The sequence below is a fragment of the Chionomys nivalis genome, chromosome 8 (assembly GCF_950005125.1).
Source record: "Chionomys nivalis chromosome 8, mChiNiv1.1, whole genome shotgun sequence".
NCBI classification, from domain to species: domain Eukaryota; kingdom Metazoa; phylum Chordata; class Mammalia; order Rodentia; family Cricetidae; genus Chionomys; species Chionomys nivalis.
Genome location: NC_080093.1, coordinates 38,772,322 through 38,789,741, shown reverse-complemented (window position 1 = coordinate 38,789,741; position 17,420 = coordinate 38,772,322).

The following is a 17,420-nucleotide window of genomic DNA, read 5'->3' as shown; positions in this document are numbered from 1 at the left end:
TGGAGTATTACTCAGCTATAAAAACAATGGCATAATGAAATTTGAAGGCAAATGGATGGAACTAGAAGAAAAATCATTCTGAGTGAGGTAACCCAGACCCAGAAAGACAAACATGGTGTGTATTCACTCATAAGTGGTTATTAGCTGCAAAACAAAGGGTAACCATGCTATAATCCACAGCTCCAGAGAAGCTTGGGAACAGGAAAGTTTCATGGAGAAAGGTTCATGGATTTCCCTGGGAAGGGAAAATAGAAGAGATCTGGGTAAACTAGGGGTGGGAGGTAGAGGATAGGGGGTGGAGGGTGGGGGGTGGGTATGTGGGTGGTGGGGGAGGTGTGTGTGGAAACGAGGGATCAGGTTGGGAGAGAATGGGGAGAATAATGAAAGAAATATCTTGCAGAGTGGGAGACATTTTGGGGATAGGGAGAAACCTGATACAAGGGAAATTCCCAGGAATCTACAAGGCTGACCCCAGCTAAGACTCCTAGCAATGGTGAAGAGGGTGCTTAAATTGGTCTTCTCCTGTAATCAGATTGGTGACTAATCCTAATTATCATCAGAGAGTATTCATTTAGTAACTGATAGAAGTTGATGCAAAGATCCTCTACCAAACACTGGGCTGAGCTCTGGGAATCATGTTGGAGAGAAGAGGAAGGATCAGAAGAAACAGAGGAATCAAGGTCATGCCAGGGAAACCCTCAGAGACAGCTGACCTGAGCTTCTGGGAGCTCACCTACTCTGGACTGATAGCTAGAGGGTCCAAATAGGGCCCACCTAGATTCTCTTTATGTTTGTGACAGTTGTGTAGCTTGGTCTGTTTATGGGGCTCCTAGCAATGGGATCAAGACCTATCACTGGCACTTGAGTTGACTTTTGGGAATTCAATCCCCATTCTTGGTTGTCTCACTCAACCTTGATGCAGAAGGAGAAGCTTGGTCCTGCCTCTACTTGATGTGCCATGCCTTGTAGATTCCCATGTGAGGCCTCCACCTTTCTGAATGGAAATGGAGGAGGAGTGGATGAGGAGGTTAGAAGAGAGGCGGGGTGCTGTGGGACAATCATCTTGTATTGTTTTAATAAAATGCTGATTGGCCAGTAGCCAGGCTGGAAGTGTAGGCAAGTTGACAAGAACAGGAGAATTCTGGGAAAAGGAAAGGTTCAGTCTGCAGTTGTAACCCAAGAATCTCATCTTGCTGCAGAGGAAGCAAGATAAGAATGCCTCACTGATAAAGGTACCAAGGCACGTGGCTAACCAACATAGACAGAATAATGGGCTAGTTTAAGATGTAAGAATTAATTAATAAGAAAGCCTGAGCTACCAGGCCCACCAGTTTATAATTAATGTTGGCCTCTGTGTGTTTCTTTGGAACTGAATGACTGTGAGACTAGGTGGGACAGAAATCTAGGTCAACAGTGGGGGAGAGAATGGGAGGAGAGGATGGTGGGGAAACTGTGGTTTGTATGTAAAATAATTTAAAAAATTAGTAAAGAAAAGAATAAGAAAATGGGGACTTTAAAAGTAACTATGAGGGCTGGAGAGTTGGCTCAGAGGTTAAGAGCACGTCTGCTCTTCTGGAGGTCCTGAGTTCAATTCCCAGCAACCACATGGTGGCTCACAACCATCTGTAATGAGATGTGGTGCCCTCTTCTGGTCTGCAGGCATACATGGAGGCTGAACACTGTATACATAATAAATAAATCTTAAAAAAAAAGTTGCTATGAATTCATGTTATTCAAGAGGTAACCGTAAGTAAAATGGGTGTCAGGGGCAGAACACTATACTTTTAATTGAACTGTCACTCATAGCCTCATGTCTTGGAACACTTGGTCCCCAGCTTGTAGAACTCTTTGCAAAGACTACTTCCTGAGTGGATGTGTATGACAAACCAGTCTTTTGTTATTGTCATGACTTTCCTGCCATGATAGAATATATCCTTATAGGATTGTAAGTTGAAATAAGCCTTTTATACTTTAAGTTTCTTTTTTCAGAATATTTCATGCCAGAAACAAAGATACCAAGGCAATGTTGAATCAAACAAAGGGAAAACTCACCATTAGGAAATATTCACGTTGCTTCTGCTGACCACTGAATCACCCCTTCCCTGGTATGTTTGCAGCCTTGACAACAGAAGCAACAATTAATTGTGTGGCTTTGCTCTATGATTTGTCAGATTGTTGTGTATGTTTATGCTATTCAAGGGGCTGTCTGAAAGTTTGTCTGAGGACACTGGTCTCTATTTCCACCTAACTCAAAGCTTGGGCTATAAAGTTTGTAAGCCCTACCCAGAAGTTCCGTAAAGTGAACCAACAATTGTAAACATTTCAGGCAAAAGGTTATAGTTGAAATGTAAAGCAGACCATCTGATGTCTAGAAACAAACAACTAGAATCACTTTAGAAAATGTAGTCTAAATATGTAGGAGTTAGGGAGGACATACCTATGCTAACTGCAAGTCAAGCTTTCACAGAAGAGCAGAGAACACTCAAAACTTTCACCCCATGCTAACCCTCAAGCTCAGTGCTAGGGTGACTAAGTATTGAAAGAACACGTTGGCACAGAGCAAACAGGCAAAGGTTAAAAGGAATCTTGCCATTTAACTTCTATTTCTCTTGACTTTCAAGCTACTCTGAGTCAAAACACAAGGGGAACCCAAGATGAGAAGAGACTTCAGGGCACATAGAGGACAGAGGAAAGGCTTGTAAAGGTAGCTGGGGTGGTCACTGCATTACATAGCCTGGCTTTCAATAAGGTCAGAAAGCTAGCTAGAAATACCGACTTTCCTCAGAGAAGAACTGAATGAGAGAAAGAAGCAAAAGAAAAAAAGAGGGGGTGAGGAAAATGGAAAATCTGATTTCCAGAGTGACTACATTGCTGCATTTAAAAGCCCAATAAGAAAAGTCACAAACCAGAGGCTACATTTAATGATGAAGATTTCTCATTTGATTAGCAGTGCCTGCCTTGGACATGAGAGGAAAGAAGAACTCTCAGTGCGTCTGCTCTCCCTGTTTATATGTTCAATGAGGTGCCTAAAACACTTGAGCACCTGATGAGTATTTGTGAGGTAGGAAATGGACTTTAATTTTATTTGGATTATCATCTTTTGTACATAAGAAAGCTGTGAGGGATCTTTTTCAAATACCCTTTTCACTTTCCTTACCACTCATTCCAGAACCCACCTTATTTATTGACTAGCTTGCATGGTTTGTGAACTTGAATTCAAACTGAAGTTGCAATTCTGCCATTTTGTACTATATGTTTCTAACCTAAAGTATCCATTTGTTCTTAGCCCCATTTGCTCATCACTATATATCTGTGTATTAATATTTGTGACCTAGCTTTTTAATTTTGCTGTGCCTATGCTCAAAGTTGGCCCCGATCAAAATTATGAGGCAGGGTAGTCAATCTCTTTCACCCAGAGCTTAACTCTACAGTTCCTTCATTCAGTTTTCCCACCATGATAGAGCCCACTCTCAAGAAAGGGTCAGCTATTCTATTCTGTGAGTCTTTTAAGTTCCTATATTAGCTTTCATAGAAGTATTTTAACTGCCTTTCTTATTTCCAAAGTAATAGCCCTTTTCTTAACCATAAAAAATTCAAGCTAAACTGAACAAGCAATAAAATAAATTTCAGCATTTGACCTTTCTTCCCAGAAGTGGGCACCCACTCTTCCTTTGCATGTGTCAGTTCTGAGTTTTTCTTAGACTGTGCGATCTGTCATAATGAAGACAGATTTTATTTATTACTTTACAGCATCAAGTGTAGCAAGTATAAAAATAACGAACAGAACACCAAGAAAATTACAATAAAATATTAATATAAATGCCTGGTGGTAATTGGAAAGCACAGTTCATTTTGTAAATTAGAACCTATAGTTCAGTAAAAAGTGAACTTTGCTATTTTTTCTGTCCCTTTAATGTTTGCCTGAAATAAAAATCACCTATCAGTTTCAGCATTTCAGCTTGCACAGAGAAGTCTCCAACCTATGTGGAGTTAATTTTTTTTTTTTGCAGCGAGAGAGACAGTGGTCTGATTTCACTTTTACACATGGACATCTAGTTTTATCATATCATTTGTTAAAGATTATGCCTTTCCTACAGTTGTGCTTTTGGTGTCTTTGTCAAATATCAGGCGGCTGTAATTACAAGCATTTAATACTGGATCTTCTCTTGATCTACAGTATTAAAGTCCCCCTTTTTCGTATTCCCTGTCAGAACATATGTGTTCTGCTATTCCCCTTTACCCTCCTCTCACTTTCTTCTATATGTACATTTCAGTTGCCCTTAAGAAGCCCCTTTCCCATTTCCTCTATCAGATAACTTGCACCGAGCTCTCCTCTTTGCCTTCCTCCCTCCTTCTTATGTGTTGACTTCCATCCTCTTCTCAGTTTTTGGGTTAGCACCACACTGCTTTTGTAACCGTCTCTGTGCTACAACTTGAAGCCAGGCATGCCAATCCTTTAGCATTCTTCTTTACGTTCTGTATGGCTGTGGCCATCTGGAATCCTTTAGGCTTCCATGGGAAATTTAAAATGCTTTTATAATATTTTTCTGAAAATATCATGCAGAATTTGATTAGCATTATATGGAGTTTGTAAACTGATTTTGGCAGAATGATAATTTTTATAATATTAATTCTACTAATCTTTGAGCAAGGCAAGTTCCTGTTTTTTAGTGAATTCCTCAATGTCTTTCCTTCTTTCTTCAGAGATATAAAGTTTTAATTATACCTGTTTTGTATCTTTGGTTAGGCTTATTCCTAGGTGTCTTTTTGTTTTCATTTATTTACCCTTTTAGGTTATTGTGAATGGAAGTGATTCCATAATCTTATCCTCAATATACTTGTTATTGGTATACCAAAAAGCTATGGATTTTTATAAGTTAATTTTATATCCTCTACTTTGCTGAAAGTGCTAATTACTTTTACAACTTTTTGAGGGAAATCTTTGGACTCTCGTGTGTAATGTCATTATCTACAGATATAGTTCAACTTCTCATTTCTACCACTTTAACTTCCTTCTCTTTCAAAAATATTTTGTGAGCTCCTTAAGACTTTCATACAAGATGTTTTTGTATTTACCTCTCTCTTACCTTTTCTCAGATCTCACTGTGTCTACTCCTTGAAATTTGTGTCTTTTTGTAAAAATACTCGTACTGTTCAATTTGTGCTCCCTATATATTGTTATGCACGTGGCTTTCCACTGGAGCTCAATTGATTGAGCATGAGATACGCTCTTAAAGATATCTCTAGGAATGGGATGGCTGGTTCTCCTCTCCTCTCAAAACTGTGAGCAACCACAGTGAGTTCGTATGCACAATTGCCCTTCTGTGTCCAGAAGACACTGTTTCCTTATCGTCATCTATCACTTCTGGTGCTGACACTTTCCATCTCCTTTCCTTAAGTGATCTCTGACTCTGGGAGGAGGGTCTGTGATACTGATGTCCAGTTTAGGACCAAGCATTTCATACTCTTTTGTTTTCTGCACATTGACCAGTTAGTTGTGAGCTCTGTTTTAACTGCCACCTACTGTAGAGAAAAGCTGATGAGAATGGAAAAATGCATTGATTTATGAATATAATTTTAAGTTATTAAGAGTCCAAGCATATAACGTATGATAAATATGTATATATGTGTATATATATTATTATATTAATTTGGCAAAATTACAATAGTAGGTTCTCCCTTAAGGCCTAGCCACAGGTGGCCTGATAAGGCTGCCAGGCTTGTGCTCCACCCTGTGGAGTAGGACTTCAAAATCCAACCAGGAATTGTTTGTTCACTACCATGATGTTTGTGCTGCTGTTGCACCAGTGGACATGTCTGGCCAGGCCCGCCATTACTGTAGCTTGCAGCTTATAGTTCACAGGTAGGAAGATCGACAATTCCTTTCCTCCTGTAGTAGAATTCACAGCGTATTCCTTTACCATCAAAGCTAGGCAATAAGGATGAATCTTCCAGGTCAGTACCAGCTTGACATATGCATCGTTTATGACTTAACTATGTGGAATCTTCAGTAATTGGCTCTTATCATCATGTTCTGAAAAGTAACCAATAGAATTTGCAATAACCTAATATTTGAGGGGTATATGGGTTATCGCTGGCCATTAACTGCAAATGAGGTGACCCTTTACTGACACTGGACTTTTTGGTGATTAGCCTATGTTGTCTGGCAGGGACATTATCACTTCATTATAGAGTGAGTCTATTTTAACTCTTTTTATATATGGGTTTATATTAAGAAGCTTCTACAGTAGTAGGATGCCATATGAGTTCTGAAAGGTCTTTAGTGTTAGATATTTCTTTCTATATTTCCTTCTCTACCCTGCTCTCTCAATCCACACCCCAATTTAACTCTCCATGTTCCATTCTCATCCTTTATGCCTTCTATCACGGCTTTCTATTTCCCCAAACTTGAAGCCTTCATATGGCCCATTCCTAATTTCCTGACCTCTATCATTAATTCAGATGAAATAAACAATATCTGAAGATTCAAAGCTAACATCCACAAATGAGCAAAACCACACCCCGGCTACTTTTCTGACTTTGGGTTGTCTCACTCAGAAGGATTGTTTTCATCTTTAAAAAGGACCCAAAGATTTTATTACAGCTGATAAACTAATTCAGCTAAGTATCAAGATACAAAATACATACAGAAAAATAGTACCTTTACTATATACAAATAAAAAGCATGTCAAGAAAAAAAATCAAAGAAACAATACCATTCACAATGGTCTCAAAATATTTTGCAATGTATCTAACCATTTTCTGGATAAAGTTCATTTATGTTTGTACATATTGTTTTTGATGAGTACTTGTATTCAATTTGCAATTATTCTGAGATTTTTGCATTTATGTTCATCAGGACATCAGGAGTATTCTCTCTCTCTCTCTCTCTCTCTGGACTTTACTTTACTTGCCTTTGATGTTGAGGCAACACTGGCTATGGAGGAAGGGTTTGGAAGTCCATTTCTAGCTTTTGTAGTAATTTGAAATATAATGGTTGTAGTCTAAGAAAGTCAGATAGAACCTGCTGTGAAACCACCTGGAAATGGGCTAAATTCTGTCAAGGAACTTTATTATTGTTTGAATCTCCTTATTTATTAATTTTTTCAATTGTTGTCCTTATTTTGATTTAATTATGGTGATTTGAGTGTTTGTAGAAATTCTCCAGCGTTTTTCAGGTTCCCCAGTTTAATACAGATTAGGTTTTATAAATATTCCCTTATAATTTTCTGAGTTTCTTTGGAGCCTGTTGTAATGGTTGTCTCTTCTTTTTAAATTTTGTAGTTTGGAAAAAAAATTATAGTTTGGCTCTTCTCTTTCTTTTGATTAATTTGCTCAGCATCTTTCAATCTTGTTTAATATTCAAAGAATCTACTCTCATATTCTTGGTATTATTTTACTTGAGTTTTCATTAATATGGCCTGGTTTATAGTAGTTTTGGTCTACTAGATTTGGGTTTGGCCTGTTCATGTTTTTCCAAACTCTTGAGCTGTATCATTAGTGCTTATTCTTATTGCTTAATGTTGACATGTAGCACTATAGACAGATTCTTTTAAAAATACTTCTTTTCTTTTTGAGATTATAGTTATATCATTTCCTCCTTCCCTTTCCTCACTTAAATTTTCCCATGTATGCCACCTTGAACTCTTACAAATTCATGGCCTCATTTTCATTATTTATTGTTACATACATATATCTATATACATATATATTCCTAAATACATATGTTCCTTGGGCCTTCGGTGTTGGAAAGGGATTGATTTTAATGTGTGGTCAGAGGTACATCTTCAAAATATAGGGATGAGAAATGACTTTATAAAAAGGACCAAATTTTTTCAGGAATTAGTCCAGCAAAAATGGAACTTTTTAAAACTACAAAGCTTTGTACAGCAAAGGAAGCAATCAATCTAGTGAAACAGAAGCCTCTAGAGTGGGAGACAGTCTTTTTTAGCTACATATCCCATAGAATATTAATATCCATACTATACAAAAAAACTTTAAAAAATAAAAAAAAATCCAATAAAACATTGACTATAGATTTGAATAAACATCTCTTAAAAGAAGAAATAAGAATGATTAGGAAATATCTAAAAATAAGTTCAAGATATTTACCAATAAGAGAAATGTCAATTAAAACTACCTTGAAATTAATCTTATCCCAATCAAAATGGCTAAAGTGAAAGCAAACAAGGTACAAAAACACTTATAAAGGTGTGGGGACAAAGGAGGAGTGGGGTGTGAAGAGGGTTTGAAATGATACAAATATAGTGCACTCAAGCATAAAATCCTCAAATAAAAACATACAAAATAAAATGAAAATCACAAAGGCTACTTTCCAAGCTGTATTTGAATGTCACAGTGGTATTTGTGGCTAAGCACAAACACAGTAACTGGAAGGACATGCCATGAATGACGTGATATTCAGGCTGTTGTCTGTGTCTCAAGTGTGTTTTCTTTCCCTCTCAAGCCTGCAAAAATGCCCTTTGTTTCTATTCAGTCTTGAAATTTTGTTGTAGGAAGCACTGGGGAAACTTAACTATTTAAAAGGGGCCAATGCATCATTATCTACTTCGTTCAGTCAAGTGTTTACTAAGGCAGAACACAAGTAACAAATGTGATTGATACCAATCTTAACCAATGTTACTATCTGCACTTCTCCGATGCCTGTGGATGTGAAAACTGTAAGCATTCTGAGGAGAAAAAGGACAGATTTGAAATATGCTCTAAATGAACAAAAGCAAAGTAACCAATCTATTGTGGTCTATAAAATGGTCCTATGAGGGAGAGCTGGCGCTGGGGTATGGTTATTCACTGTAGGTAAACTTTCCATTCATCTTTATATGTAAGTAGGACCATATTTCTGTGACTCATCATAGAGCATGAGTAGAAATGGTTCTGTTACTTCAGGGCCAGGGTGCTACACTTTCTGAGATACTTTGTTGGATGTTAGGCATAAAGACTAAGACAACAATTTACCACTATAGTCCTTTATACTGAACTTTGAAGGAGAACTAAATTCTTGAATTAAAATGTTTAAAGTCTGGAGGCTGTGACAGTGACTAGCTATTTCTCAATAAATATGCTTATTTGTTCCTTTTCTCCAGATCTTCCCTAATACTCGATCAATTTAAGATCCTTCCAACATCCAGTCTGACTCATAATTTTATTGCTAAACTTCATTCTTATTCTTGTCTCTAATTTTAATTTGTTACACTTTAAATTATGATTTCTTAATATTTATAAATTTAGTAGCCTATTAACTATATAAATATCTTGAATTTCTTCTGTGTTTTGGAACATCAAAATAGGATGAATTCCAGAAAGACATTTTTCTCTCAAATGCAAACCCTAGATTTCATTTACTCTATTTAAAATTATTTTCTTAATCCTTCAAGAATTTTTTTACCTTGTACTTTGAACATCTTCATTGATATATTCCATCTACTCTCAGATTCACTCTCCATTCTAGCCAACTTTCTGCTCTTATTTTTTAATTCACCTTGTCCCATTGGTATTGTCTAACTAATGTTAGGTGTGTGGACATCCATTAGTGACTAGAGTTTGTTAGACATACCAGGATCCATATCTTTAAAATAACTTTACTCTCACTTTTCTGGTTATCTGTCAATTACCAACGGCATCTTGCCTATGGGGCAGACTTCAGGTTCATTTCCCTCCTCAAGACTGGGATTTTGTTTGTCCTGAGCCTGAATAGGCCTTGCACATGTGGTCACAGCTGCAGTGAGTCCGTCTCTTTTATTTGCCTATTGTGACAAGATAACACTGCTTCACTGTGGTCATTTACTACCTTTGGCTCTTATAGTCTTTCTAGCTCCTCTTTACAAAGGAATCCTGAGCCTTGAGAAGAGACGGTGATGGGTTGATGTTGCAGTTAGGGCTGAATATTCCAAAATCACTGCTCTCTGTGTCCCTGTGCCAATCCCTATCTGCTATAGAAAGAAATTCTTCCAGTAAGCTTTGAGAGATATTCTAAAATATGGCATTATAAGGAGTTTATAGGTCCTATTAGAAGAGCAACAGTAGCATATTTGAATTCATAGAAGTTTGTATAAGTCAGAAAGTGTAAAAGGAATCATGATAAAAGGGGAAAATATCTTACAGGAGGGTGAAAATGCAGAGAGTGTTGGAATATACATAATAAGAAATAAGAAAGAGAAATTAAGTGGGACAATGAAAAGAGCATTGGAGGTGAGGGCAGTGGGCACTAGAAAAGGCAGTGATGGATGGGAAAAATGAAAACATAATATAATGACACATATATGTGAAGATACAACCAGTTGCGCTTTATGGTAACACAAAATTAATAAATATTGAAAGATAGGGTAAAATAGGGCTATCACAATGTTGACAGTCCACATTAAGGCTTTCTTTGGAGGGCCGTTTGGAGGGATTACGCAGCTAGTATTTTGAAACATAAATTGCTTTGTGGACTCTAAGGATGTCAGGCAGTCTGCTGTTCAAATAAGAAGCATAATTATTTCTGTTTCTTCTTAGATATTTTCTGTATTAAGAAAGAAACAATATATATATATAACAATCTGAATGAAAACAAGAACAACAAAAAACCCAAAACATCCAAAACAGAAGGTTTTGTTTGGATGCCAAAGAGACTAAAATATCAGAGCAAATTACTCCAAATTGGTATCTATCAAGCACAGATACACTAAATTGTTGTTTGAGGCACTTTATGTCATATTTTTCAAACATGTTTTTCTTTATAATGGTAAAATGAGGGTCATTTGGTCTCTGTCCAATTTGAGATATGTGTGTGCAAACACAAATATCCGTTAGTGGGTACATTGCAGGAGAAGTGCAGAAGAAAACTTTATTTTAAAGGCTCTGGGCTTCTGTGCTGCCATGGATAAAAATGCTCTCTTTTGGTCTACTGGGGCCACTGCCATAGTATCTTAAAACTTAAATGAAGTGCCAAGTTATTTAATGTGCACAGTTAAAATGTTTTAAATATTTACTGTTTCATGTGAAGAGTCTGAACTATCATCTATCAACTGTCAATCACAAACAGAAGTAATCTGAATATAACATCAATCTGGGGAATAATTGTGATTAGATGATGACTATCACTTTAAGATGTAACAGAACGAATGTTAAGATACAGTGTAAGAGAGGAAGAGGTGCATGTGTTCTCATTTGAGGTAGACCTGCCTTGAGTTCCTGACAGTTGCAGTGGGATGGCTATGAGAAAGTTATGTAAGCTTCTGAATCAGTTTTCTCACTCGTAAGTAGTAGATTTAGAAGCAATTATTGGAAATAAATCCTGGCATATATTGAATGCTCAGGCTCAACTGTAATTAGTTCACATGTGCAAATCTTGTCATGTGAGAATTACTTTTCATTTCCTTAACTAGAAAATGTTTCCTTATAGTTTAAGGTCATGAAGAATGGGTGTGTTAAGAAGAGTTCTGTATTAATCAGTTCTCGTCACAATAATGCACTGTAACAAGCCTCTTTACGGTTGGTTGCTGCAATTGGAGAATATATATATATAAGAGGCCAAATCATTAGCAATGCAAGGGAAGGGAGAAGAGACTCATCAATGTAGTTTGCTTAAGTTGAAGTGGAAGGTAAGTAGAGGTTAAAGGAAAGTTTAGAAAGAGTGGGGCCGATCTATTGGGAGCTCACCAAGGCCAGCTGGACTGCTACAGAAAAAACATGGGATAAAGCCGGACTCTCTGAATGTGGCGGACAATGAGAGCTGACGAGAGGCCAAGGAGAATGGCACGGGAACTTTCATCTGGCGATGGATCGAGAGAGAGACAGAGACCCAATTTGGAGCAACGGTCTGAGCTCTTAAGGTCCAAATGAGGAGCAGAAGGAGGGAGAACATGAGCAAGGAAATCAGGACCACGAGGCGTGCACCCACCCACTGTGACAGTGGAACTGATCTATTGGGAGCTCTTCAAGGCCAGCTGGACTGGGACTGAATAAGCATGGGTTGAAACTGGACTCTCTGAACATGGCGGACAATGAAGGCTGATGAGAAGCCAAGGACAATGGCACTAGGTTTCGATCCTAATACATGAACTGGCTTTGTGGGAGTGTAGCCTGTTTGGATGCTCACCTTCCTGGACCTAGATAGAAATGGGAGGACCTTGGTCTTCCTGTAGGGCAAGGAATTTGGACTGCTCTTCAGTATCGAGAGGGAGGGGGAATGGACTGGGGGGAGGAGAAGAGGAGTGGGGATAGGGGGAGAGGAGTGGGGGGAGGGGGCAATATGTGGGAGGAGGGGGAGGGAAATGGGAAACGGGGAGCATTTGGAAATTTTAATTAAAAAAAGAATTAAAAAAAATGAGAAAAAAAAAAAAAAAGAAAGGACCATCCCAACAGGAGCAGAATGTAAGGCCGGAGCTCTGAAAGGACTATATGAAATGAGTAAGCCAGCAAGGCCAGCAGAATTTTTGTAGAGAAGTTGTTGAAGACATGGCCAGCAGCATCAATTAGAGTGGAACTCAACAGACACTGGCAATGCTTTTCTGAATCAAAAGTGTCTTTCCTGCAGACCCTCCTTGATTCTCAACTGCCCTACAATGACCAGGTATTTCCAGTCACACAATTTTAGAAACTGTTTCTGTTAAGTGTTTTAATTGAAAATTCATGTTAGGATTATGGGAATACCAGCTTGCTGCTGTAAAACTGAAAACTCAGTACAGAGTTGGCCATTTAGAGAGGCGATGGAAGAGCTACAATAAAACACGAGAACAAAACCAATGTGAGACTAGAAAAGAAAGCAGCACCAATGACATTTGGTTAGCTGTGATGCTTCCCAGACTGTCATGGGAAACTCCTAGGACCATGCTTCCTTGGTGTAAACCTTGTGAAAAATCTCCTTATTGTGATATCGCCTGCTATGAAACTCAACCAAGTCTCTTCCTAAGTACATTGCAGATTTTGGCATTTGAAGATGAAGCCTAGGAAAGCTTAAAAAAAAAAGACTCTAGACAGACAAGAACAGAGACAAGTGCAGCTTCTTGGTAACCATCTGCACTCTGGTAGGCTCTGTTTGCTGCTGGCAAGCCGAGGTGCAGCTCCTTTAAGAAATGCTTCCTGGGATTGTGATTTGTAGGCTGATTTTCTTTGCTTTATGTTTAAAAGACACTTATGAGTGAGTGCATGTGATAATTTTCTTCTGGGTCTGCATTACCTCACTCAATATGATATTTGCCTACAAATTTCAAGATGTCATTTTTTTCTGTTGTGTGGTACTCCACTGTTTATGTGCTGCATTTAGATTGTTTCCTGGTTCTGGCTATGATGAACAATGCTGCTATGAACATAGACAACAATGAAGGCCCTAAGAGAGACATACATGGATCTCTTTCTACATGGGAAGTAGAAAAGGACAGGGTCTCCTGAGTAAATTAGGAGCATGGGGACCATGGGAGAGGGTTGAAGGGAAGGGGAGAGAAAGGGAGGGGAACAGAGAGAAAGGAAGGGGAGCAGAGAAAAAAAATGTATATCTCAATAAAATCAATAAAAAATAATACATAAGAAGAAAGGATTCCTGGTTCAGCATTAGCAGTAAAAACTGCATGGTGGACATGGTGGCTCTTTTAAGAGACCCTGCCACCAAACACTTAAATGGAGTTCAGGAGCAGTTAGTGTTTTTTTTTTTTTTTTTTTTTTTTTTTTTTTTTTTTTTGGTGGATTGGACCTATAAGCTCTGCAGAGTTGTGGTAATAAACATACCCCTTCCTATACCTCTGTCATGAAGCTTGATTCTCAGAAAACTAAGGAATGGGCCAAAACCAGCTACCAAAGCTTCAGCTTTAATCCTAGCCATGCTGCTTACAGGTTAAAGACTCTTGTGGTAAGAAAAAGATAGATATATACAGTAAAGGCAGATTCAGATGGGGAAAAAAGCAAAAATAAAAACAAAAAAATTCACTGAAAGTTTACAGTGTGTTAAAAAATATATATAGGCTTGGGAGAGAAAAGAAAAAGGACAGTGAAAGTTCTTGAGAAAAGAAATAGAGTAGCTGGGAGTGGTGGCACATGCCTTTAATCACAGCACTTGGGAGACAGAGGCAACTGGATCTCTGTGAGTTCAAGGCCAGCCTGGTTTACAGAATGAGATTCAGGACAGCCAAAGATACACAGAGAAATCTTGTCTCAAAACCACAAAAATTAAAAATAAAAATAAAAGAAATAGAATAAAAAAAGCCACATAAAGACGGAAAAAACACAAAGGGTCTGGATACTGTACATTATTTTGTTGTCTTTGAATTGTTTGACTGCTGAGGAAGAAGCAATACCTGCTAAAAGACATTTGATTATACATGTTGCTGGATTAATCCAACCTATTTATTTTAAAAATGCCTTGACATCAAAATTGAAGTCAAAAGATATGTTAGTTTGGAGAAGAGGTTTTTGCTTTTGTTTCCACAGATAATAAGAGGTTGTGGATTCATTCTAGGTTAAGAAAAATAAGGTTTGATTAAGGAAGAACCCCCCCCCCCAAAAAAAAAAAAACTCCAGTGTGAATGGATGACCTAGATGCTCCAATGTCTCAGAGCACTTCTGTTGTAGCTTCCTTTGAGTTCCACATCCAGGACAGCTTCAAGACTGCTTGCTGAGATGGTTCAGACTCACAGAATTCCTAGTTATGACTTGCCCATAATCCTAAATTTTCTTTAGGTCCCCATAAGATTATCAGTGTTCCCCAATCAGCAGGAATTAGCCAGAAAACCACATCCACATTCCCCCAAAATGAATTATGGATGTTTGTCTTTGTTTAGAGTGTTGGTTACAAGTTGTTATGGATAACGAACAAGAAAAAAGATAAAGAAAAAAATTAGATTTAGAGTTCTTGTTTTGAAAATGAAAAGGGCGAAATGCTATAAGAAACTGTTCTTGTATACTTCAAAGATTTGTTACCCTTAATAGTTTAATGAAATGCTTATTGGCCAGTAGCCAGGCAGGAAGTATAGGCATGGTGACCAGACTAAGAGAATTCTGGGAAGAGAAAAGGCAGAGTCAGTCACAAGCTGGATACAGAGGAAACAAGATGAGAATGCTGTACTGAGAAAAGATACTGAGCCATGTGGCTGAAAAAAGATAAGAATTAATTTAATTAGGTTAATTTAAGTTGTAAGAGCTAGTTAGTAATAAGCCTGAGCTAATAGGCCAAACAGTTTATAATTAATTTAAGCCTCTGTGTGTTTCTTTGGGACTAAACGGCTGCAGGACTGGGCAGGACAGAAACTTTCATCTAGATTATTTTTGGGTCAATTTTGAAATAGTAAATCAGTATGGTGATGCCTTGTGATGGAAGAGCTTTTCCATGGTAGACACAAAATTATAAGGGACTATGGTCACTTTTTTCTCTTTTTTTCCTCCTTGTATTTCATACAGGCTTTACCTTCTGAGGATGGCATCACTGACTTTCAAGGGTAGCATATCCCTCATTAGTACATCCTGTCCGAGAATTCCCTCACAGATACCCAGATATCTACCTCACTGTTCTTTTGGGTGATTATCAATGCATGCAGGTGGGTAATGAAGAATAACCACTAGACCATCTTAATAAAGACAAAAAGTGTCTTTTTGTGCTTTCATTTTATACTTCTGTAATGATTTGTGATATAAGACATTTTTTTTTCTTGGCTTATTTGTCATTTTTCTTTTTTGAAGAAGTGCCTATTCAAGTCAATTGGTAATTTTATTATGGTTATTTTGTTGTTGAGCTATAGGTATTCTTCATATATCTTAGTTACTAGATACTTACTGGATATGCTATTTATAGATATTTTCTGCCACTATTTTTTATTCTGCTGATTATATAACGGTTTCTTCTTAGAAAGATCTTGATATATTATTAATTCAGTCAGAATCAAGAGTTGAAAATGCAGCATCATAAATGTAATTAGAATAGTAGAATGACCTTGAATTAGAAATGACTCTTATTCTAAATCAGACTTTGCTTTGAGACTAACACAATGGATAATTTTGTTGCGACCATCAGATAAGCAAAGTAACACTTTTACTAACATGAGTTTTTATTTTAAGAACAAAGGATTATTTTTTAGTTTTTGTCAGCTATTACCAATACTAGTAAAATGGAGTGTCCATCAAGAGTTGCAGTTGGTATCCCAATTGAAACTCACTGAGGCTGTTATGCCGATCATCACACACTTAAACGCTCTCTGGATTAAAAACTCCTGTAGTTTCTGTTGCTGCAGACCTTGAGGAAGTACAGTAATGTTGTAGGCAACAATCTTATTTTGGCTTTAGGTACTAAAGAAAAGAAAGGAGGAGTCTTTTCAACTTTAAATAGCATGTTTACTTTTGCTTGGTGTTGCCTTTAATTGCCTATCTCAGAGTGTAAATTTTAATTGGTTGCTTTATGTTTTCTCCACCCAAGCATCTATAAATCTCCAGTATCTATTAACTTAACACAGAGCTTTAAAAAAGATTTATGTACATTTCAGACTTACAAGCTAGAGAACAACTCCCAAGTTAGGCAGAATTCACTGCAAGAATCCCATTCAGCCTTTTTAAAAACACCTAGAAATTCTTGCAGAACTTTAAAACTCACTCACCTCTAAGCATAATTTTGACCTGTTAACATGTGAAATGCAGTGAATTAAGTTAATATGCACATTATGGTTTGCACACACACAAGATAAAAATAACATCAGAACTAAAGTTCTAGCCCAACTCTATTTTCTCATACAACAGAGAACCCACTTCCTTGTTTATTGAGTGGATGACTATAGGAAAATAAGAATGATTCATGTGGCTTTGAATTAAATACTTACAGGTATGGACCCTGATTCTGATTAGGTTTCATTTAATTTTGTTTTGTAGTCTGAATCTCTGAATAAACAATATATTTAAAGATACATTAATTATACTTTTACCCTGAAAAGGTGCAAGGAAGTTGTGAGAAGCAGATTTTTTTTTTTGAAAGAAAGTATATGAAATACAGAAAACCCGGATTCTCCAGATTTGCTTTTGACAGTAATTATCTTTGTGACTGTGTGCAGGTCATTTGTACTTTCAAGCTGTTGTTCCCCTAATTAATCTCAGCTCATATGACTTTAACATTAAGTTTCTACATGTCTACATAATTATACCCAAAAAGCAGGGCAGGGGAAATACCTTTCCATTTGTCTACATCCACCCAACATGTGCTTCCTTGTGTTATCTTACATCAGTTACCATAAGCTTGGCCAAACTCACTCCATTTAGAATAGTAATATAAAAGCAGGATTTCCTTGTTTAATTATTTACATTTCACATACAGAGGACATATGATCACTCTATCCTGAATGCAGATGGGCAGGGTGAGAACAGTTATAATTTCTGAGACATAGCTGTATTACTCAGCCAGGCAACCAAAAAAAAGTCATTTGTACCGAAGTACAAAACATGTAGGTATA